Below are 25,307 nucleotides of genomic sequence, written 5' to 3'. Positions count from 1 at the left end.
CTAAAAATCAGCAAGTTTATGTAGTTCATTCAAGGCCTATGCAGTAAGAGAAGGAGCAGGAGGATGATCTCAGCTCTGTGACTACAAAGCTTTTGCTCTTTCATTTGGTCTTACGTATGGTGTACAACACAGTGCTATTTAAATATGTTAACTCTGAATATGAAAGTTGTCCATTATGCTTATTGTATTAGGTTGGTTATACATGAAATAGTGAGATTGCTGCTTTGTCTATCAAATTTAAAAAAAGGGTCCCCTTTCCTAGTCTTTTGCATCTATTTTCCCCACTGATACTATAGTCTGTTAGTTACTTGCATTATGGTTTTACTTGTGTTAAGCCCACCTTCTGCAAATAAGACCACTCTTGACAATGGCTTAGACATTCAGGATAAAGCCTTTAAATGGGCTTACTTTTTTTAAAAGTTCTTATTTAAAATCCAGTATAGTTAACATACAGTGTGATATTAGTTTCAGGTGTACAATGTAATGATTCAACAGTTCCATACATCACCCGGTACTCATCACAACACGTGAACTTTTTAATCCCTGTCACATATTTAACCCATCTCCCCACCCACCTCCCCTCTGGTAACCATCAGTTTATTCTCTGTAGTTAAGAGTCTGTTTTCTGGTTTGCCTCTCTCTCTTTTTCTCGACTTGTTTTGTTTTTTAAATCCCACGTATGAGTGAAATCACATGGTATTTGTCCTCATCTAACTGACTTGTTTCACTTAGCATAATACTATCTAGCTCAATCCATGTAGTTGCAAATGGCAAGATTTCATTCTTTTTGATTGCTGAGTAATATTCCATTGTGTGTGTGTGTGTGTGTGTGTGTGTGTGTGTGTGTGTACACACAGCACATCTTCTTTGATGGACATTTGAGTTCTGTCCGTAATTTGGCTGTTGTTGATAGTGCTGCTATAAACAGCAGGGTGCATGTGCCCCTTTGAATCAGTATTTCGGTATCTTTTGGGTAGTCACCAAGTAGTGCAATTGCTGGGTTGTAGGGTAGTTCTATGTTTAACTTTATGAGGAAATTCCACACTGTTTTCCAGAGTGGCTGCACCAGTTTGCACTCCCACCCATAGTGTAAGAGGGTTCCCTTGTATCTGCATCCTCACCAACATCTGTTGTTTCCCCTGTTGTTGATTTTAGCCATTCTGACAAGTGTTAGGTGGTATCACACTGTAGTTTTGATTTGCATTTCCCTGATGATGACTGATGTTGAGCATCTTTTCATGTGTCTGTTAGCCATCTGTATGTCTTCTTTGGAAAAAGAAGACATGTCTTCTGCCCATTTCATAACTGGGTTATTTGTTTCTTGGGTGCAAACTCATTCTATGAGGCCAGCATTACCTTGATTCCAAAATCCAGACAAAGACTCCACTAAAAAGGATAATTAAGGGCCCATATCCCTGATGAACATGGATGCAAAAATTCTCAACAAGGTCCTAGCAAATCGAATCCAGCAGTACATTAAAAGAATCATTCACCACGATCAAGTGGGATTTATTCCTGGGCTGCAAGGGTGGTCCAGTATTTTAAATCAATCAACACAGTATACCACATTAATAAAAGAAAGGATAGGGACCATATGATAATTTTTGAGATTATATGAGAGTAACCCTTCATTTCACAGTGGAGGAAAATGAGGCCCTAAAATGTTGAATTTTGCCCACAATTATGCAGCTTGGGAAAATTTTTCAGTTGCTTAAATTGCTGAAAGAAAAAAGAAGACTCCCATTACTATGGTTAGATCTACATAATGATATATAATCCAGTTAATTTACTCCTTTAGTCTTTCAACTTCTTGGATATCCTGTCTATCTATAACAGTCTATAAAATGGTTTTAAAATGATTCCCCCTCCCCCAGAGCTTCTTATTATGATCTGTTTTCTGGTTATTAAAAATGTTCCTAATGTATGGCTGCTTCATATTTTGGTGAAAATAAACAAGTCTGTACAATAAGGGCATTTTTGTTTAAGACAGAATCTGTTTCATTTGACCAAGCTTAGTAGGGTTTACAGAGCTTCACTTAGGGGTCTCAACACCTAAATTTAAAAAAGCACACATACCGTCAGCAGATAAAAATACTAATGCCCTCCACCCTCTAGTTATCCCATATGAAGAAATGATTGAATGATTCAAATATTTATTTTGTAAGGAATTAAGAACGAACTCCCAGAGTAGAAGACACTCATAGTTTTTTTACTGGAAACTCTTGGATTCTATTCCTTGGTTTGGTCAGGTTGGTCATTCTTGGCTTTGAGCAGATGCTCTGCCATATATATACACACATTCTGTGGCACGGAAAGAAAGCTGCGTTGCTTGCTGTCATGTAGGTGATTAGCTAAGTGTGTTATACCTCTACTCAGGGGAAAGTTAGCCACTCATTTCTGACCTGACCCAGCATTGTTTCCATAGTTCACCATCATAAACCCATAACTGCCCTGAAGTCCTACATTTGCTCTGTTGTACTTGCCTAGTTAAGCTCTGTTAGTCACCTACTCCAGTAGTGCTCTTATAGAGGGCAGCCCTAATATACATCCCTTGCATATTTATTTTTCATTTTTCAAAGCAATTTCAAACCCTCTTTCAAACTCTCCTTAAACTCTTACATACTCTATTCCCTCACTCTTAGCTGATGACCTTGTCTCATGTTTCATTATTGAAACAGACGTAATCAAACAGAAACCCTCCAAGATCCCCAACCACCATCCTACCTGCTTCTGTAGCCAACTCTGATTTGTCCTCTCTTATTGTGGATGGAGTGTCCCTATGCCTATCAAGGGTCAAACCCCTCAACTTGTGTGCTTTGAATCATATTTTTCTTAACTTTTTAAGGTCTTGGCCCTATCAGTTTTCCTTCTCTTTCTCTTGTATCTTCAGTATCCCTTCACTGGATAATTTCCATCAATATCTAATCAAATTTTCCTCCTATCTTAAATATCCTATCTTTAAAAAGATGAAAAATTCATGCCTTTGTGGCTACAGCTCTATTTCTGTGCTCCTCTTTGGAACAAAATTTCTTCAAAATAGCCACCCCCCCCCATGTAATATTTATATTCTCTTCTCAACCCATTCTAATTTGGCTTCTATGCCTTCAACTAAACTGGGGTGCCTACTGTCAAAATCATAAATGATCTCTGGATTGCCAATACAATGATCCTTTTTCTGTTTTTATCTTTGCGGACCTGTCAACAGAAGTCAGTATTGGAATGCTCTTGAGCATCTTCTCTCTGTCTATATATGTTCCTTTGGTAATTTCATCCATCCCATTTTTTTTTTTCAAAAACAATGTATATACCAATGACTCCCAAGTCTATATCTTGAGTCCTGATATTTGCCCATAATTCTAAATTCATATATCCAATGCCTACTGGAAATCTCCACATAGATGTTTAATTGACCCTTTGAATTTAACATGGCCAAAACAGAATGTTTAATTCTATCCCATCTAAAGTCCACTGATTTTTTTTTTAGTCTTTCTCATCCTGGTAGAGATATCATTATCTATTCAGCTGTTCAAGTAAAAAATCTAAGAGTTATCTCTAAGTTTATACTTTATCTTTCACTTGCTACATCTGCTCTCCAAATGAGTTTTATTGATCATATTTCAAATATATTGACTCCATTTATTTGTGGTCATTTCCACTTCTACCTTCCTGGTCCAATCAACTGTGATTTTCATTTGACCTACTGCATAAGCCCCCTCTTGGTCTCCTTCTTTTGCCTCGTGGGCTGGTCAACTGTCTTTTTGTTCTTTGATATCTTGTTCAGCTCTGTGCCTCAGCAAACTTAATTTCCTAGCCTCCTTTGCCCTCTGGCTTGTGGGTAGATTGGCCTAGTAGAGAGAGAATTGGTGAAAGATTGCTTGCTGTGAGGGCTCCTATACCACATCTTCTCTGTGGTTCCAGCTGCTTGAGATAGTCCCATCTTCTGTAGACCTAAAGGAGACGCCTACCATGATAATATAGGGAATTTTTTTTGAGCTTTTGTATCTGAGTTTATTCTTCATTTACTCTTTAAAATACGACTATAGTTGAATATTAAAAACAATAGCAAGTAGTGAGCTATGATTGTAGTTCTTCACTTATTCACTACCCCATATAAGATGCTGGCAGTGTTATTCACTGGCCCCTTTAAGAGGTCTGACACTGAACACCACCCCTAGGATGACGTTCATCGTCTTCATATGCTTCCCCATTGTAATGGCGTCATCTTTTCTGATTTGGATCAAAGTCTATCAGTTCTACTTGGTCCATTTCATCAGTCTCTTCTGTTTCCTTCCCCTCAGGTAGGAGTTTTTCCAGCACAGAGAGATTTTTGTCAGGAAGAGAAAGCCATTCTCAGGAAAGTTTACCTTAAATTCGCTGATTAAGCGACCCTTCACATATGGTCTGTGATAAATTGGCATACCTTCATTTAGCACACACTTGATATCTCCGTGCTTGACAGTCTGACCCGGACAAGAGGTGATGATGATGGCTCTGTTGTTGTTCTGCAGAATCTGGGCCATGGTCACACTACCTCTCTTGATTCCTTCAGTCCTGGAAGTAGTAGAGGCTACGGTGAATCTCAAGTTGCTTTATCATACCCTGTTTGAAATCTTAGATTTTCTATTAGCTTTATAAACAATTCCTTTTTTTTTTAAGATTTTATTTATTTATTTGACATAGAGAGAGAGAGCACAAGCAGGGGGAGCAGCAGGCAGAGGGAGAAGCAGGCTCCCCGCTGAGCAGGGAGCCCCTTGTGGGGCTCCATCCCAGACCCTGGGATCATGACCTGAGCAGATGCTTAACCAACTGAGCCATCCAGGCGCCCCTGTAACCAATTCCTAGAACTAAATAGCTTTGTTTGTTTGTTTGTTTATTTAAAAGAGCTTAAGTAATTTTTTAAGCATTTCTTTATTTAACACTAATTAATTTAGCCCTATACAGCATAATCTTCACACGGCAGCCAGAGAAACTGTTTTAAAATGTAAGTTAGTTTCTGTCAACGCCACTTTTCCTCTCCCTTCCTAAACTCATTTAAATCTTCCTAAAACTTATCATAATGAGAATAAAATATCAACTCCTTATACTGGCTGACAAAGCCCACCCTGATCTGAGTCCAGTTTGTGATTCTTATCTCATTTACACCACCTTCCCCTTCACTCCTTATACTCAGCCATGCGGGCCTGTGTTGTGTTCTTCGAATGAATCGGGCTTATCCTGGCTCCAGAGCTTTTGCACAAAGTGTTCCCTTTACCTAGAGCGCTCTTCTCTCTGAATTCACACTGTGGCTCCCTCTTATCATTCAGATTTGAGCTTTAGTGGCAACTCCTCAGGAAAGCCTTTCATGATTCGCGTTATCAAGTGATTACTCTTTACTTTCTCACATCAATCTATATTAATTCTTCACATGTTTCGTAATACATAATCCTTTTTATTCCACTCCCTGTCAATCTCCTGATTTATTCAAGTATTTGTTTTGTCTATATCTCCTAGGCAGAGCTCTTGCCTGCCTTGTTCTGGTTCCTAGAACAATGTTTGGCACACAGAAACCGCCAATAAATACTTGAATGGATGCATAAATGAACGCAAACCAGCATTTTGGTTAGGCAAGTGTTGAATGGATAAGCACTAGAACCCCCAACTAAGCAGTTAAATAATCAGTTAGTGTTGAGAAGGTAAGTCAAAAGTTAAAATGCCATTGGAGTGTTATACACTATGCCTAGAAGAAGACTGTAGCCTAATATGAAAGAAGATAAATACCGGGGTCAAGTCACTACTCTATGTCTATATGCTGAGCCATGAATATATTCTCATGCTCTTTGTAGCTGAGTGGAAAGAGGTTAAAAAGAATAACTGCGGGTTTCATCTGCCCGGGATTTCCACTTCTGGTATGGCTGATAAAGTAATTCAGTCCAACTATAACATAAAGAATAACTATGAAAAGTGGAAAAATAAACTAAAAATATCTGCTTGGAAGCATTGTGAGCTAACAAGGTGGTGAAGAATCTGAGTCAAGATCTGGATGAAAAAGGAAATCTAGAAGGGTAAGCCCAGTATTGGGGTCAGTTTTTCTCCAGGGAATACCTGCTGATTCTGAAAGAGGTAGCAAAGAGTCTGAGAAATACAGCAACACTTTTGACAGCTACATGGGACCAAGGGGACAGAACTGGAACTAAAGGTAAGTGCGGACCAGAAGTAGAATTACAGAGAGCAGTTACCTTTTGGGAGGAAGAAGGAAGTTACTGAGGGAGAGCATGAGAAGTATGTTCCATTTCTTGACTTTAGTAGTGGTTATGTAGGTGTTCACTTTGCGGTATTTCCTGGGGAACAATTTTCTATTAGTGTGTTATATTCTTGATAAAATATGTTTAAAAGAAGTGACACCATAACGTTGGGTCACATACATTTCTTAAATAGCTAGAGATCATTAGGAAGATACTTTTTCCTTTCATATACTGTAGAGTTTTGGTGAAACACTTTGAGCTTGCTCATAGATAACTTGGCTTTTACACTTAAAATCAAAGTCTGCCTTAGAAAACAAGTAGTATTTCCCTTAAGAGGACAAGTCATGGTGGCATGTATATATTCTTTATCTGAAATGTAATAATTTGAGTTGAAACTATATAATAGAGCCGAAGTCCATTTGAGGGTATAAAACATGGAAGAAAATAACATTTAAAAAATGAAGTAAAATGTTCCATAACCTTAGATGATGGGGAATGATCTTAAGGCACCCAAGGACACTGGCTCTGCCCTCCTACCACACAGTCGCACTGCTCATTGGGATTGCTGCAGTCATCGCTCTGGGGCAAAGACCCTGTGGACTCTGCCCTCAGAGGTGGAACCCACCCATTCTGCTGTTTCTGCTTTTCTTTGTCTCTGCTTTTCCCTCCCTTCCACTCTCACACTACCTTTATTTATTTATTTATTTCTCTTTTCCGGTGGCTTCTACTCAGTCATGTGCCTTCCTCTGTGTCATGATTGAGGCTTATCACCTCTGCCCCGGGTGACTCCTTCAGTTTCTGCTCCTGCCTGCAGTACGTTTTACATTCTGAGTCCCGGGAATGATCCGCTCAGATTCTGTGCTCACCTACCGGTTCAGAATGGCCCTGTCTGGCAGGCTTCTCCGGCCTGATACCCCACAGAGGCTGCTGGCTCTCTCCCCTCTCGCCTATCGACGAAGGCTTTTGGGTCAAGGCTGATCTCTGGGCCCGGAGCCTACAGTAATTCATGCTTATGAATGGATAGTGTGGATGCACTATCGGGAAGTATGATGCACCATCTACATAGGGGGAAAACGTTCGGCAGAGACTCTCCTGGGGAAGGAAGGGAGAGCGGTGCTGTTAAGTGATCGAAAAGGTGTAGAAAGAGGTGCGATCTGTGTTTAGATAGGAAATGACAGGACAGAGTAGCTGGAGGTCAAGAGGAAGCTCGGAAATCCTAGCTTTCTCAGATGAAAGTCTGTGTTATTCACTCGGGGGGCTTAAGTGGCTGCGGGGAAATCACTCCTTTGAGACAGAGAGGAGAGGTACTGAGAGGGCTGGGAACTTGGAAGACAATGCTCAGACCTTCGGTTTTTGTTCTAAACAAGTAAGGTCAGTAAGAACAAATTGCTTTGATGAAGACATTGTGTTGAGCCTTTGCAGCAGCTGTACATCTGGTAGACCATTTACAGAGGAGAAGCTCCCTAACGCGCCAGCTGCACACGTGTTCCTCTCGTGCAATCCAGAGTCCTCCTTAGGGTTTTGTTCCCAAAGCTACTTTGAGCACTTTGGAACTACCTAGTGCTCCTGGTATTTGAATTACATAGCTGTCTTTCCAACTCTGGTAATGGAACCCCTGAAAAAGAATTTAGGGGCCTTTTCTGTGTCTTCTCTTGGGCTTTGCTCGGAGGAAGTAATAGTCCCAATTCAGTCTACTAAAAGAAAGTCTGTTTAAGGAAGTTAAAAAAATAGTCTGAGCCAAGGAAGAATTTAATGGATATAAAATTTCGGTTTTGCAAGATGAGTATGTTCCAGAGATCTGCCGTATAGCATAGTGTCTGGAGTTAACAATACTGCATTGTGCCCTTGGAAGTTTGTTAAGAAGGTAGAGCTCATGTTAAATGTTTCTACAACACACACAAAAGAAAACAAAGGGACATAGGAAACTTTTGGCGGTGGTGGATGTATCTATTACCTTGATTGTAATGATGATTTCACAGGTATTTGCATATGTCCCAACTCATCAAGTGTATACATTAAAAATGTATGGTTTTTTTGTGTTTCAGTTACATCTCAATAAAGAGTTGAAGAAAATCAGTGGATCTGTGTTCCGCCTTGGGAGCAAAAAGGAATGTGGTCTGAGAAGGGGAGGCCGGGGGAACTCAGAACACAGGATCTGCACGTTCTTAGAAAGAGCTATAGAGTAAGTATGATAGGGAGCTTCTTGGGAAGTTCTTCAACATCACACACCTAATCCCTGGAAACTGTGAATGTGATGAGTTATCACTTCTTTGGATTATGTTGGTTTTTTTTTTTTTAAAGATTTTATTTATTTATTCGACAGAGATAGAGACAGCCAGCGAGAGAGGGAACACAAGCAGGGGGAGTGGGAGAGGAAGAAGCAGGCTCATAGCGGAGGAGCCTGATGTGGGGCTCGATCCCATAACGCCGGGATCACACCCTGAGCCGAAGGCAGACGCTTTAACCGCTGTGCCACCCAGGCACCCCTTGGATTATGTTGTTACATGGTAGTTTGCTAAGATTGCCATCACAAAGCCCCACAAACAAGATGGCTTAAAACAATAGAAACTCACAGTTCTGGAATCTAGAGGTCTGAGTCAAGGTGTGGGCAGGGCCATGCTCCCTCCGAGACTCTGGGTAGAATCCTTCTTTGTCGCTTCCTAGTTTCTGGTAGGGGAGGGCAATCCTTGGTGAGCCTTGGACTGCAGTCTGCCTCTGTCTTTACATGACATTCTCTCCGTGTATCCTCACATCCTTTTTCTCCTGTGCCAGTCTGGAGGTCTAAATTTTCCCTTTTTATAAGAACACCAGTTATATTAGATTGGGATATACTCTAATGACCTCACTTTACCTTGATTACCTCTTTAAAGACACTGTTTCCAAATAAGGTCACATTGTGGGGTACTGGGGGATAGGACTTGAACATACCTTTTTAGGGGGGACACAACTGAACCCATAACATAGGCATAGTTGACCTGAGCAAAAAGAGGCTATCTAGGTGGACCTAAATGTAATCACATGAGCCTTTAAAAACAGAGAATTTTCTTTGTTTGGCGACAGAAGTCAGAGAGATTTGAAGCATGAGTGGGATTTGATGTGCCATTGCTGGCTTGAAGATGGAAAGGGCCATGAATCAAGGAATGTGGGTTCTTTCTGGGATATGAGGTGGACTCTGGTTGGCAGCCAGCAAGGAAAGAGATCTCAGACCGAGAGCTCCAGAGAAGGGAGAGTTCTGCCAACAACCAGAATGGTTTTGAAAGTGAATTCTCCTCTGAGTCTTTGGATAAAAGTCAGTCCAGTCAGCATCTTGATTTTGGCTCTATGAAAGAACTAAGTCTACCTGGACTTCTGACCTACAAAACTGTGAGATACACAGATGCTGTTTTCAGTTGCTAAGTTTATGGTAATTTTTATGCAGTAGTAAAAAAAAAAATGCAGTAAGGTACAGAGTGTTATAAATTCCTTTCTAGAGTTCCTAAGAGAGCCACACTGGGATCCAGAACCATTCTTAAATGACATTTAGTTCCCACTACCTTAAAAGAGCCGTTGATACAGTCAAATTTAGGGGACAGACTATGAGTAACAGTGGAAATAGATCTGTAATCTGCTGGGAGCTAAGGGACAATTAAAGAACTTTCTGTCCTGTTAATGGGCACCTGAAACCACTGTTGAGCCCTGCTGAGGTTTACTTCCTGGGAGTGCCCAAATAAACACTGATGGGGCTATCACTGGAAGCAATGGACACTGTTTTAATTGAAAACTTCTAGTTTTTTATATGATTGCTCTTGAAATAGGGGATTGCCACAAATTAGGTAAGTATAGCCCCAGACAAGCAGACTGGAGTTCAGGGTAATATTTAAGAGTCAGCAGGGGAACTTGAGTAGCAACTAGAAATAAGAGAAGAAGCCCTATCATGTGAATGGTGCACACACAGTAGGGCTCCGACACATTAGGCTTGAGGGCAAACAGATCTCCAGGGGTTCACTTGGGACAAAGTGGATAATATCCACAGGGCAGCCAGACTGAGGGTGGGACTAGAGCTCTTACAAATGTCAAGGCTTGCTTCTTAACTGAAAGGCCAGCTAGGGTTGAACAAGTAGCATGGAAGTCTTCAATCTTCAATTCTGGAGAGGAGCTTGGACACAGGGAGCTGACCTTATGTGGTTAGAGACCCAGAAACCTTGGACGAAATCTCCTACCAGTGCAGAATCCTTGAATTGAATCTGATATTCATACTCTTAGTTTCTTGGGGGATTATTTGGGCTTGAAAAGAGAATACATGCATGCCTATTTCCTTAGATCCTTTATCTAATTTCAAAATCACTATTTTCCCTGAATGATGTATTTTTGTCCTTTATTTAATAGGAAGAATCCGGGGCCTCTGGGTGGCTCAGTTGGTTAAGTGTCCAACTCTTGATTTCAGCTCAGGTCACGATCTCAGGGTCCTGGGATGGAGCCCCGGGTCAAGCCTCAAGTAGGGCTCTGTGACAGGCTCCCCACTCAGCAGGGAGTCTGCTTGAGGATTCTCTCCCTCTGCCCCTCCCCCTGTGCGCTCTCTCTCAAATAAAATAAGTAAATATTTTAAAAAATAGGAAGAATCCAGTGTGAGTGTTTCAAAAGAAAGTGAAGGTTATATGCTCTATTGTGAAATAGAATTTGGCTTTTTATTTATGTTCAGTTAAAAATTATGTACCAGTAACTTAAGCAGTTAGCACGATGTAAAGAAAACAGCTTCTTCATAATGCTTCGTCTCAGCTTCTATAATTCTCTCCCTTCAGCCGGGCTCATTGGTCCCCTCAGCACACGGAGCCTGGTTCCAGCCCTGAACGTAGTTCTGCACCACCTCACCTCAGCGGGCAGGTGCAAGTCACGATTCGCCCCATCCAGCTTCCATCCTTCAAGCCTGTCTGCTTTGCATTCCTTCTGGATGTCTTCCCCTGGCCAGCTGCCGTGACTGACTTCTACTCTGAACCTCCTTAATATCTCTAGTTAGTCAACACTTAGCCTAAGTTACCTGGTCTAGATGTTTATGTTTTTTAAAATTATTATTTTTTTATTTGAGTATAGTTGACACATAATGTGATGTTAGTTTCAGGTGTACTGCATAGTGATTTGACAAGTTCATACATTATGCTCACCACAGGTGTAGCTACCATCTGTCCCATGACATCACTGTTACCATATTGATTGTATTTTTCACACTCTGCTTTTTATTCCCGTGACTTTAGATATTTATCCTTTTTTAACCTAAGCTCATTGACATTTTAGAGCTATGAGAGGTCTAAGCAAGCATCTAGTCTAATCCCCCCATTTTCAGAATATGAAAGTGGCCTTGACTAGGCTAACATCTAATTGAGAAAGAGCCAAGATTAGAATGATATGAAATAACATTCCTTGTCTTCTGTTATTTTTCTTGTGTAATGATGCCATACATACATACACACACACACACACACACACACACACACACACACCCATTGGCTGTGAGGCAGTTTGACCCCACATTTACTGATAAATATAGCATGCCACCATAATGGACATGTAAAGTGTTTTCTTAATGAGTCAGTAATATAAAACACGTATGATTTGCTGTGGTCTGGTAAGGAGGCTTAATAAGAAATTTAGTCAGAAATCTAGATTTCATTGGCATAGCTCAAATGACTGGTGTTCCTTGATTAGAGAGGTTATTTCCTGGTACCACTGTTAAGATAAAAAGGTAACAAGGTTGACACGCTTATTTATTTAAAGGAATTTGAGTTACCTGTGCGAGAATCGAATACTTTTCTGGTAAGTTATTAGTGTCTGTTCTGCATGAAGGAACAGAATTTCAATCCACAGTTCCCGCTCCCTCTTACCTTTTAAAAATGATGGCCATTGTGTGGCAGCTGACTATAGGAAACACATTAAGCACTTGCCAGTATTCTTCACTGAATTCAGCCACATACATTCAAGTGTTAAAGGATTTATTTGTGTGATTTCTCCTGACTCATCAGCTGGGTCATAGAATGAAAGGCTGAATAGAAAATTGGAATAAGCAGTAACCCAAAAGGAGCAGCGTGGATCAACCCTGGTATGTGATGCGGGATAGAATAGAGTTTATGAAGTGTCCTTCAATGTCCTTGCGGGTCTAGGTGTGCAGTGAGCGGTCGCAGGCTTGAGGAGCGTGGGGGGGGGGGGCGGGGACTGTACAGCCTCATCAGCGATCCAGACGACTCGGTGAGCGGCTGTCGGGCTGGCCACCCCCCACCCTCCACATGCAGCAAAGCAAGTCCATTGGCAAGATTGGCAGTGATGCAGGGCAGCGGGTTTTTTTCTATGATGTTCAATCTAATCTAAACCAATGCTCTTTTTTTTTTAATTTCCTGGAAATGGCTTAATCAGCTGTCATTTTAAAGTCAATTTATCAATAGAATGAGAGACCTGCAGTGAGCCGCAGCAGTGTCTAGGAAGGTGGACAGCCCTTTCAGGTGTGTGGCCAGTACACGCAGCCACAATCAGCTCTGTTCCCCAGACCAGGCTCTGCAGGCAGCAGCTGCGGTTCCCCCTCACCAGGGACACTGTGCGCAGCTTTTCTTTGGGGCTGCACAGGGCTTGGTGTTACATGCAGCATAATTCTGGGGGAGAGAAAACCTGAAGCACAAACACCTTTGGAAAAGAATCTGTAACCACACATAATAAACCACGGAAGGACAGGAATTTCTTTCTAGGGAGGACACGCGTTTTTAAGTTTCCTTTTTCCCTTTTTTTTTTTTTTTTTTTTGAGTCCAGTAATTAGGTTGCCATATGAGAAATTTCTGTTGTAGTTTACAGATTTACTAGAGTTATAAAAGATGTAAGACATCAAGTTATAAATCAACTCTAGATTCAGATAAAATGAGAAGAGCATGGACTGAGAGCGGCCCATCTAAAGGCAGGTGTGTGCTTGAGCCAGTGAATGGGATCCTCCCAGGCACCCGGGTCTGCTCCCCCTGGGCAGAATTGGCTGCTGGGATTTTTCTTGCATGTAGTTTTGCTACCGGGAGAGTTTCCTCACCCTTAATACCTTTCTAGTCAGGTGGATGTTCCGTTCTGTTCCTTACTGTTGATGTCCTTTCCCCACTCTGACTGCACTGATGGACAGTTTCCCAGGGCTTCACACTCTGCTGATATTTCATCAATCATGTTAATAGTTTTGCTTCCCAAGGTAAACTTGTGCCCTTGCAAATTCTTGGAAACTGAAAAATGTCCTTTAAAAAGGGAGCCCACTGTGAGACTAAGACTCTTTGGTAGAATGATTGGTGGAGCACGGCATAGATACATTGGCAAACTGTGACTTACAGGGCCCTCCATGCCTCCCGGGCCTCTGCTGGTCACAATATGGTCAACTGGTAACTTGCTTGTGAAAATCCTCTTTGTTTTCCTTTCCAAATGTGAGTCATTCATGGGCTTAAAAATTAAAAGTCTTTCCCTGTTATCTTAGTTTCTCATACTTCAAAATGAAAAAAAAAAAAAAAGAAAAAAGAAACAAGACAAAAAAATCCCAACCAAACTACTTGAAAGGCTCTGTGGAACAGGCCAAAATATTGCATGATACTAAATAAAATAATTGATAGCAGGTGGCCAGCTAAGTTCTGCCAGATGTAATCATAAAGACAAAGAGAATTTTCATGGTCAAGGTCAGGGTCTTGAACATACTTTTGATGTGAATGGAAGCTTTGTAAGGGTAAGGAATAAGAATACAACGGAATACTGTATTAGCAGAAAGACACCAAATGCTGGGAAAACTAAAAACGATAGTCATTTTTAATTTTAAAAAAGTACCTTACATTCCTTATAATAAATCTTGATTTTATTTCCTCCTTCTCACTCACAGATGTAAGGATTTACATAATTAAAGAGAAGAATCATTTTGTTAACTAATTATGAGATGATTGATGGCCAGAGTTAAGGTAAAATTATTTGGGGAAGCATAATTTATTCTTACTTAACGTAATAACATGTGCTGTTTAGATTAGTTATTCTGTAATGTTTCTCTGGAAAGAGTGAATTGCTTTATTTACAAATCTATTATAATGCAACAATTACTTCTTGAAACCATATTAGAGGCAATGAGAAAGGATTATACTTGATAGTTACTTGATTAACCAAGGTAAATAATCACAGAGTTGGTGGAAATAAAAATACACCTTAAGCAAATCAGACCAATAAGTGTTGACCTCCATGTTTTAAAAATGTCAGATAGGAATGCCCATGAGGACTTTGGTGGTGTTTTCCAATATTTGACAAGAACTTCAGTTTCCATGTTACTAGTATTGATGTTGTAACTATCCATGAATTTGATATTCTTTTCTTTAACCTTTAGTACCATTGTAGGGGAAAGTCAAAAGAAAGGTGCCTGTTCCCTTTTCCTACTGAAGATAGTGCCCTGTTTCTCCCTTTCAATTTATTGCCACACTTCTTCAAAGATTAATATTCTTGGCCATCTATGTATTGCTTTCTGACTCCTTGAAATCTTCTAATAATCAATAAAAGCAGCAAACATCCTTGTAGAGCTCATGTCAGGCAGTGGTTTCAGCACTTTAAACCTGGTCACTCACGTGATCCTCTTGTTAACTCTCCAAAGTAGGTGCTATCACGATCTCCATCTTATAAATGTGGACATGGAGGCAAGAATAAATAATCTGCCCAAGGTCACAGAGTTTCAGCTGGGATGCAAACCCAGGCGGTCCCATTCCAGGGTTAACTGGGCTGCCTTCCACTCAAGGTTTATTTAATCTTTTAATGACCATATCTAATGATTTTTTCCCCCTTTCTTTTGTTGCTTCACATCTTGATATTACTTGACATTATTGATCCTTCCTTGGTTTCGGTGACCAAGAAGTCTTCTGGTTCTCCTATTTCCCTGTGTTCTTCATTTTGGGGGAATTTTATTATACTGTTTACATTTTTTTGGTGCCCTATTTTCATACATTTACCAAGGTGCTGTCCTCATTCATCTTATTTATTTTCTCCCTCTGCTATCATTCCTTTGGAAATCTCTTCATCACTACTTTAATGATTCTCGTGTATTTATCATGAGGTCCAACCTCTGCCTGAATTATTTCCTACATAGCTCTCTTCTGGAATGTTTTATAGATACTTTAAAGACACAACAAATCCCCAAGTTTATTATCTCCACTATCCCCTTCCCTCCCAGAACTGTTCCTCACTGTGTCTGCATCTCAATTCACTTAATGGTACCACTTTCCTTCTAGCCATCTGGACTGGCCCCCATTGGAAAAAGCTCTCTTTTGCTTACTTCTCAGATATAGTTAGTCATAAGGAACTCTAGACAGAAAGAACAATTTGAGGAAAAGATAGAGATATGAATTTTCTTGGCATGTTAGGGGAGTGGTGAGTAGCTTTGAGGGTAAAAGGAAGAAAGGGTGAAGCAAGGAGGGAAGAGATTATAAAAGGTTGATTGAACATAGTTCATTAACCTTTGAATGAAATTGTTCTGTGAAGCCAAAGTGTGTTATTGACCAACTGGCTCTTCACCAGTAGGCTTCTTTTCTTTAAGGTATCCCAGCCTTAGTGAAGATACTGAAGTCAGGTCTGATCTTTATTTTTGCAGCTCAAAGACCTTGGCATTACTAGTACTTCAGAGACCAGTAGACTCTCAGAGATGGACTGATACCAATCAAAACACCATCAGCCAGTCATGGGGACTAGTGGTAGGAATTGAGCCTGGGAGAGGGAAGCATTCCTTTCCAGTGCTTATGACCCTTATTTGGGACACATCCCAAGCACCAAGCTCTTTGGGAAGATAACCAAGTCTGCAAATTATATTCCGTTTCCTCATTCTGGTCATCTCCTTTTAAGCAAATATTCTTGGGTAGGGTATTATCATTGGTAAACTACAGGAAAGGAGAAAATTCCTTATGATAAGGGAAGCATTTAACTGCTTTTATTGTAAGATCAAATCTATCTTCAATTAGGGGAGTTGGGGTTTGGACAAATAAATGAAGTTTTAGCAAGTCAGAATAAGCAAGTACTTAATCTTGAACAGAGAATCTTGTTATCTTCAATTAGGGCAGTGACTTGGCCTTAGGGCCTGGGCCTCTAGCTGATGGCAGATTTAACAGGACCGTCTGGGAGAGAGCTCTAAGTATCTACGGAGTTGAAGGAACATCAAATGAAAGGTACTTGCTTACTACTTTCATAAGATCCTATTTAGACATTTTGATACTAGGACAGATTGGGGAGTTTCCTGGGGTTTTCTAATTCAAGATGTTTTCTTTTTGTTTTGATAAAGCCAGAGTAAGAAAATGTGCTCTCTAAAAATGCTCAATAACCTATCAGTTCCTTTGCACTTGTTTTAGGAAGCTGACTTGTTTGTAAATTGAACAAGTATCCCTCCCTCATGCCCCACCTCAGCCACACAGATGTAAAACATAGATTATTGTAGTCCGGCCACCTCTGAGTAGTGTTTGCTCCCCTTGAATGTTCTAGGTACTCAAAGGTTGAAAACAGGTCATATCACTGTGATGGGAAATATTTTGATCAATTATTTCTTTTGGCTTTTTTTTCTTTATTTTGGTTTCCTCACTATGGTGACTTTACATTTAGTCTGTTTTATAAATTAAGAATTGGCAATTTGTCAATGAAAAGGAACCATAAACTGCTAAAGAAAGGTGGGGAGGAAATAGAATTAGGAAAACATAGAAATCTGAACATATGGTGACCATATTTCTTGCATGACCAATCAGTACACATGGTCTGACCTGTATGTGTCTATCCGGGGACAGTAACGCTAATTATACTCCTGACCCCTTGGCTTGCGTCATGATTTCTAGTCTCAATTAGCCCTTAGAAGAAGGAATCTATTTTGGCAGCTCCCACTGCCTGCTGCAGGGGGCACAAATGGATCCTTGGAGAGGATGAAACCCTCCCACTCTTGCTAGGAGATACTGGCAGACAAGAGATATTTACACCCCCATTCCTGTGAAAGCTGCAGCAAACTTTGAAGAGCAAACTCTCCCCACGAAGTCGAGATGTCCGATGACTAGGCTTTCTAATGTAAAAACGTCGGGGAAGTATTCATAAGTCTACCAGAGCTTAAAACTGCTTATCCTATTAACCTTACTATGCATTAAAAAGTTGATTAAAATCAGGCTTGATTTTTACTGTATCATTGTGCTCTTTCTATTTGAAAGGGATTCATGCAGAGCTATACACTTAAAAAGAGGTGTATGTTTTTCTAGAGGTGGATTTCTTCTTAACTGTAGGTCCTCAAAACCTTTTATAGCTTTTTCTGTATCTGTGCACCTTTTTGAGTTCCAGTGGTTAGAAACATTTTTATAACAATAAAAAATATTTCCATAAAGAATAGTCCTGTAGAAATGTTCTTGATCTATTTTAATATGCATGGCAACTTCAACTTTTATTCTGTCCCCACTGGATAAGACTAGAGTGATAGTGAATGATTAAGGATTGTGTTTTAGATTACATATATTATATATATGTAATATAATATATAACATATATAATCTATTATATATAAAATCTAAATGTATAGACTCATAATAAATATATATAATCTAAAATGCAATGTGAAAACAATATATGCTCATAATTTTACTTTTTCTTTGAAGTCATTATAAGCTGCTAAAACATATAAAAACAGAATACTATGGAGATGGGGAGCTTAGGTTTTGTGAATATGAAGAAAAACATTTCTTGAAATGGCTTCCTTTAAACTGTTATCATTCCTAGGGGAATATTTTGGCTTTGATGTTTTAATGGGTCTGGAAGTCATTTTAGAAGTGCCAGCTTCCTCTATTTTTCTTGATTTTATACCCTCCTCCAGTCATAACACTGATGAAAATTAAAAGATAACATTGGTCTGTGGGGAGGAAAAAGGCCTCTCCCACATTTTGATCCCTGTCTTTCATTCCATAATCCTCCTCAGTAGGGGAGCTAACATCCTGTCTCTGCCAGCTGAGCTTAGAAGGCAAAGAAGAACATTGGTAATAAGACTTAGAAGTTGTCCCAAGCTAACGCCGGAAACTATAAAGGACATCTTGGTCTCCAGGGTGAGGAATTCATTTTACTCTTAATTCAGGCCAGCCCGCTGAGAACTACCATAAAGTGGGAACAAGGGATTCAATCCCCACACCACAAGATGTTCCTCAGCTGCCCCTGTTTTCAGCTGAGAAATTTCACATGCTCCCTGTCCCTCCACCCCCTGCCCATGTTCCAAACTCCTGCATCATAGAAATTTCTGCAAGGTTTGGGCTGCCAATGTCAAATACAACCACAGCTGCACTTAATGCCAGAAAGTAAGGGTTGTAGTGTCCCTACTCCATCTATTACCAAAGAGATGGATATAGGAGCCCTGTTTTGTTAAGTATCAATGTCTGGCCTTGTCTCAAAAAAAAAAAAAAAAAAAAAAAAGCTCTCTTTACTACACTCTAACAGCTGTGCTCAAAGGGAAGCAATTGTCCCTTCCTTATAAAGAGCTTCCAAAATGCCTTGCCTGTAGGTCAGCCCATATTGTACTCTCTTCAAACATTCTCCATAAAAGCATTGGGGCACAAGAATCCTTTGGTCTTATTTCTACTTTCCCCCCTTGTGTTGTATGCTCAGAAATTCTTGATATAAAAATGGGCCTTCCCATTGATTCAGAGGGTGGACTTAAACATACCAAGAGCTTTGAGAATCTTGGCTGTGATGGTTTAATTTATGTGTCAACTTAACTGGGCTCAGGGATGCCCAGATAACCGGTAAAACATTACTTCTAGATGGGTCTATGAGGGTGTTTCAATAATACATTAACATTTGCGTAGAGAAGATGAGTGTCTGAGGGTGTTTCAGTAGTAGATTAGCATTTGCCTAAGCGAAGAAGATGGCCCTCGGCAGTGCTGGCGGGCAGTAGCCCATCTAGTGAGTGCCTGAGTAGAACTCAAGGGCAGAGTGGAAGGGCAGATTTGCTCTCTGCTTAAGCTGGGACAACCATCTTCTCCTGTTCTCAGACATTGGTGCTCCTGGCTCTTGGGCCTTTGGATTTGGACTGACACTTTGCACCATTGGCTCCCTAGGTTCTGAGGCTTCGGGTTTGCGCTGGACCTACACCACCGACTTTCCTGGTCCTCCAGCTGGCAGATGGCAGATCTTGGGGCTTCTCAGCCCCCATAATCATGTGAGCCAATACTTTATAATAAATCCTTTTAAATATACCTATATATACACTATTCGTTCTGTTTCTTGGGAGAACTCTAACCAAGACATTGGCTAAATGTCATAAAGTTCAAACCAGTCATGTGACTGAAGAGCTGAAAGAGCTTTTTGGGGACAGTCATTAAGAGGAGACTCTGAAGTCAGGATGTATGGATCCTAGCTTTTTCCGCTCACATTACCCGTACATCTTGGGGAAGTTACTCAACATTGATTTGCTTCAAATTCCTCAGCTGTAAACTGGGAGTATGAATAGTTGTACCTAACGAGATTATTGTGAGCACCACATGAGACATGTGCAAAGTCTTTAGAACAGTCATAAGAATAGTCACATGTTAGCTATTATTTAAAAATTTCCCATCTTCCCACCTGCTGCCATTTCTCCTTGTCCCTTTCTCTTTATTTTCTTTCTTTTGAAAGATTTTATTTATTTATTTGACACATATACACACACAGAGCACAAGCAGGGGGAGCAGCAGGCAGAGGGAAAGGCAGAAGCAGGCACCCTGTTGAGCAGGGCGCCCAATGTGGCGCTCGATCTCAGGACCCTGAGATCATGACCTGAGCCAAAGGCAGACACTTAACTGACTGAGCCACCCAGGCGCCCCTTCCCTTTGTCTTTCTTGACCATATGGGATAGGTCTTCATACTCTTGACTGTGCAGATCCCATATATGCATGATAACAATGCCCTGTACTCTGGACCTATCTTCCTCTTATCTACAAATGAAAACCTTTTCAAGTAGGTCCTCCATTTAGGATATAATGAAATAATTCATCCTAAGATGTTAATGACTGAAAATATCTCCTCATGTTTTTTCTTCCCTTTGTATTTTAACAGGTACAAGTCCTAATTCAAAGGCATGAATCCCTAAAGGGCAGGCTTTAAGATGGGGTGTATTTCCATTGGTGGTAAGTGCAAGGATTTTTCTGATATCCTTCAAGTTACACATAGAGGATAGTGGTCAACTCTAGCTGTTTAAAGGTCTAATAATTATCTCCCTTCCCCATTTAAGACTTGTCATCACTACCATCATCATCATCCTTGTTGTCATTGTCATCATTTGAATAAGAACTGTTTATTTGAGCACTTGCCTTGGTATTTTCCCAGATTATCTGAATCCTAAAAATCTCCATAAGGAAGATATTACCATTCCCTTTTTTTACATGTAAGAGAACCAAGTCTCAGAGAAATTAATTGACTTGCCCAAAAGCACACAAGTGGTAAGTATTTGCGAGTTGAGCCCAGATTGTGCTCCAGGTCTGTCTGGCTCTGAAGGTCATGCTGTGATTGCTGTAGAAACGGAACGGACAGGTACCTGGCTCATGTCATACCTCCTGTGGACAGCTGTCGGAGAATGTGCTCAGGGCTCAGTGTCTGCCTCTTCTTCTGATTATCCTCAGTTCCTAGAACACTGCCTTGTTCATTCCATCCCACTATATGTTTGTGGGAAAAATAAATGGATGTGTGAATGCATACCTCAAGTCTGTATTCCTCAAGGAATGAGATGGAACCAATGACTCTGTTGGCTGTATTTATTAGTTGTCATACAATGGCCTTAGAAGTATCAGGGAAGTAAACTACTCATCCACTCTTCACAGACCATTTTAGCAACGTTGGTAACTCAGAAATATCAGGTATCTGAATCACAGTCATTTGCACCTTATGCAAACAGCACTGCCTACACTTGCAAACAGTATCTGACAATTATATAATTAATTTGACCATGGAGAAGAGTCATTCCTAGACCCACACTAGGACTTAAATGATTTCGCTTAGGTGGTATCCCTTGTGCAAATTGACTGATTTCTGTCAAATCTTCCATGCCCTCTGTGCTTTACCTGTCCAACTAGAGGTGGTGTAGCCTATTGGTCTCAGGTTTACTGTATTCTGAGTGCAGTCCGACTGGCAGTGACTTCAGCGTAATGGGGGAAATGTATTTCTCATTGCACAGTGAGGCTACTGCAAGTTGCATGGTAAAACTCTGCAACTGCTTGCTGTGCTGAAAATGGGTCTCATGGTGTCCTGTATTTTACTGCCCTACAAACCAATTACTGAGCAATAATGAAAATAGTAATAACCAAAAGCAGAGATTTGGTGTCTCTACAAATTCCTGCTCCAAAGATTAGCTTTCGATTTTTAACCAAAGGAGTGGTGTGTGGTGCATATCTAAGAGATTTCCTTTTGATGTTTTGGACTTTCTATTTTCAAAAGAACTCGAAAACATTATACAATATTGATAACGTTCAAATACAGTACATAGCTGAGCCATTCGAAGGGAGAATGCCGCTGTGTCTCTCTTGAGTGATTTCTAACTTCAAAACAACAAAAATATAGCCACAGACTAAAACTTGAGAGCAAAGATTGAATATTTCAAAGCATGGCATAATTTTTTAAAGAGCCCAAATAAAAGATATATTTGGGATTGAAATAAATTGCAAAAGTGAGACAGTAAGCTAATTTTTAAAGTTGATTTAGAATATAGAAATAGTTTTGTCACTCTGAACTAAAATTACAGAAGGCGCAACTGATAATGTGTGCAGTTGCTTGGAGACATGCAGAAAAGCCAACCAAGTTAAAAAACATTAATTACATTGTAATTTGCATGGTATTTTGTTTCTTCGGTTGGTTTCTTTCAGGAACTTTGTCGTTTTCCTGATGAAAAGGTACTACAGCTTTTTTAGTAAGTAAGCCAGGTGCGTTCATGTAATAGATTAAAATTGCTCCAAAAAAGGCAATTAAAGTCAAATGGATCTACAACCAGCCAGTAAAGGCAGACATCCTAAAATGGCATTTTCTTTTGCTGAGCAATCGAGAGAAAAAAAATTGCCATACCTTATTTTTTACTCCAAATAGTAAAAAAAAAAAAAAAAAAAAAAAAAAAAAAAAATGCTTACTTTACTAGTCTCTGCTTTGTGCACTGCTGATTGTGCTGATACGTGACTTACTTTCCATATATTGATTTTCTGTTGAAATGAGAATCTGCAAGGTCCTCTAAAATGGATGGGCAGGGTCGTAATGTCTAGAAAGTGGTGTGCTGGTACCGATTCAGAGAATCTCCCGCTTTCAAGCTGCATGAGCCTCATGGGTGCCTCATGGAAGGAAACGAGTTCACCTGGCAGACTGGGTGTTCATGGTACTGGAGGATTTTATGAGCACCCTGGACAGCAACTCTTGTTACCCTGGGTATTCCTGAAGTGAGACAGCACCACACAGGGACTATGCACCTGTCACCAGTGTGACTGCTCCGATGATCTAGATGCTGAGTCTGGTCCATTTATAATCCAACATAACCACTAGGTCACCACAAAGGCACGAAGGGACGTGCTGCTCATCAGTAAAATAAAACCTAGGACCTCTTGGGTCAAGCTCTGGAAGAGAATCTCCAAAGGGGCATAGTCAGCATCCAGTTGTCTAACTTTTCTCTTAGAGTCTTCTCACTTTAATTCCTGTTACCATTAGGGATACATTCAATCCCTTAAAGGGACTTTGATTTTCTTGTAGAACAGCAGAGATGGACTAGAGCTTTCAAAAAGGACTTTTTAAAGTACTAACAGTAAACACAGGTATAAAATACAGAAGTTCTAGGCAGAAAATTACAGCCAGTATTTACAGTATTAGGGTTTTCCTGCTGTGGCTGACCTGATCGTTGCTCCAGAAAGAACACCTTAGCCAGATGCCTCATTTCCCAGCTTCCCAGTTGCATTTCACTTCTGTTTCCAGAAAATGCTTTTATTCACACGGTCCCTTTGCTACAGGGCCAAGAAAGGGTGTTTTAACTCTGATCCCCTCCTGAAGCCTTCTATTTCTTTTTGGTTTCTAATCTTAGGGAGAAGCCATTACCTAGGAGAATGCCAGAACAGGGTACATTTTCAGGTGAAAACTGACTCTATGTTTAGGAAATATCTTGGCCTCTAGAGCCACAAATAAAGTATTTCCTTAAACTAGCTCATAGCCCGTATGTATCAATTCGGTTGTTTTTGGTCACAAGTAACAGAAACTTAACTGGCTTGAATGTTGAGGAAATGTATCGGAGGACTTAGCAGAAGCAGGGCTGGCTTCGGGATAGGTTGATCCAGCAGCCTGGGGTGCAATTAAGGATCCAGATTTTTTTCATTTTGTCTGAAATGACAAAATTCACAAATGACAAAGTTCACAGCATAGGCTCCATGCTAAAGCTGGATCCCTGACAGTCATGAATGTTCTGCCAGTAACAAATGAAGCTCTCTGTTTTCTCAAAAATTTTGGCAGAAGAGCGAGAAAGCATTTCTACCTGTGACCCTCCCTGCAGACTTGCCCCTGATGGCTCTTTGGCCTGACTCGAGTCACACACCTGTTCCTGAGCTGATGGCTGTTTCCTGGGAAGTGGCATGAGCTGTTGGCTTGGGAGGGCTTCCAGATGCTTGTATGGGTGAAGAGAGTTCCATTCTTGGCATAGACTACTTAGTGCTCACTCTGCAGCAGGGGCAAGTCTCTAAACTGTGTTGATGATGTGCAGTGAGGAATGGCAGAGTAAGCATGGGACAGTCCACGAAATGTGTATCCGTCCACAAAAATTCATTCTTGACAAATGCTGATTGAAAGACTACTCCAAATAACACTTGACTTTTTTAACCAAGAGGCTCAGTAAGGATTATAAATGTGTGTATGGTGTGGTAATCTCTTTGGTCTAATGGACATCTTGGAAGTTTGGAATCCTCAAGGATATGTGGAAGAGAATGGGAATTCTGTTTTTTTTTTTTCATTAACTTTTTTTTTTTTTAAGATTTTATTTATTTATTTGCCAGAGAGAGAGAGAGAGCATAAGCAAGGGGAGTGGCAGGCAGAGAGAGAAGCAGGCTCCCCACTGAGCTTGGAGCCTGTTGCAGGACTCGATCCCAGGACCCTGGGATCATGACCTGAGCCAAAGGCAGACAGTTGACCCGCTGAGCCACCCAGGCATCCTTTTTTCTCATTAACTCTGCATACATATTTACCCAGAGAGGGGGATCTTAGGTTGGGTCTGTTCAGTGTCAGTTAACAAGCACTCTGACCACTTCACCTGGTGTCATGCTTCACATCCCCATACAGACCTGGGGCTTGTGAATTCCTTAGGACAAGGGGATTTTCCACAAAAGTCAGGTTGATAGAGACCAAGCAGAGTCTTGGGGCTCTGATGCATGTCACTTATGCTGGCTGGTCAGCCAAAGGAAAGTCCTCGCTGAACTCCAATGGAGAGGATAGCTGGTATAGCTCTTTGGTGCAGGCACCGGGAGATGGGCTGGTTTATGGGCTCTGACCATATCTCTGGTGCTTCTGGGTGTTAGCAATGGCCTGGGTTGCTGGGTGGAGGCTGGGCCATCTTTGCACCCTGACTTGACTTCAGTCTCCATGGTCCCTTCACAGTGCAGCCTCTTGTCCCAGGCTCCACTGTGTGTTGTCTCCACGTGTTCTCTTTTTTCTTCCTCAAGACAGCCCAGTGAATTTCGTTTCGACCCTTGCTCATCACGTGTTCTTTTAAATCTGTCATCTATTCATTGAGCTGTTTCTTTTCTTCCTTAAGATTTTACACCTTAAAAGCCAGGGAGAGACTCCTACTTGCAATTCTCTGTTTATACATGCATATCGATTGAACTACTTATTTAACCCGCTTTCACAGAATGTAGCCATTTTCTGTGCCTTTAATTTCGAGTTAGTCTCACTATTTATTCTTCTTTGAAAATTACATGCCCTCAGAGCCCTAAGGACTGGAATATTTTTTTACAAGATGAAATAATAAATCAATATGATACCGTGGGTCATTTATTTCACATTAATGGCTTTGAGCCAGTTAGATAGTAGATGAGATGGCTCTCAGAGAATCTTTTTAACTTTCCTGAGGTAAACATCTTATATAAACTTGACTTGAATTTT

At 40.6% G+C, this 25,307-nt stretch overlaps 1 long non-coding RNA gene across 1 annotated transcript in view; it reads left to right on the top strand.

The window, feature by feature from the left end:
• The window catches only part of LOC103659171, a 217,985-nt gene that overhangs the window by 182,318 nt on the left and 10,360 nt on the right, over positions 1-25,307 (top strand). The window contains exons 12-17 of the long non-coding RNA XR_005833031.1: positions 8,267-8,403; positions 11,000-11,209; positions 14,074-14,149; positions 16,272-16,381; positions 18,151-19,380; positions 20,256-20,326. This is a non-coding gene — a long non-coding RNA (uncharacterized LOC103659171). The remainder of the gene's footprint in view (positions 1-8,266; positions 8,404-10,999; positions 11,210-14,073; positions 14,150-16,271; positions 16,382-18,150; positions 19,381-20,255; positions 20,327-25,307) is intronic.

Source organism: Ursus maritimus, unplaced genomic scaffold, assembly GCF_017311325.1.
Source record: "Ursus maritimus isolate PB19 unplaced genomic scaffold, ASM1731132v1 scaffold_10, whole genome shotgun sequence".
NCBI classification, from domain to species: Eukaryota; Metazoa; Chordata; class Mammalia; order Carnivora; family Ursidae; genus Ursus; species Ursus maritimus.
The sequence above is the reverse complement of the archived record's forward strand: the minus strand, read 5'-3'. Positions and strand labels throughout refer to the sequence as shown.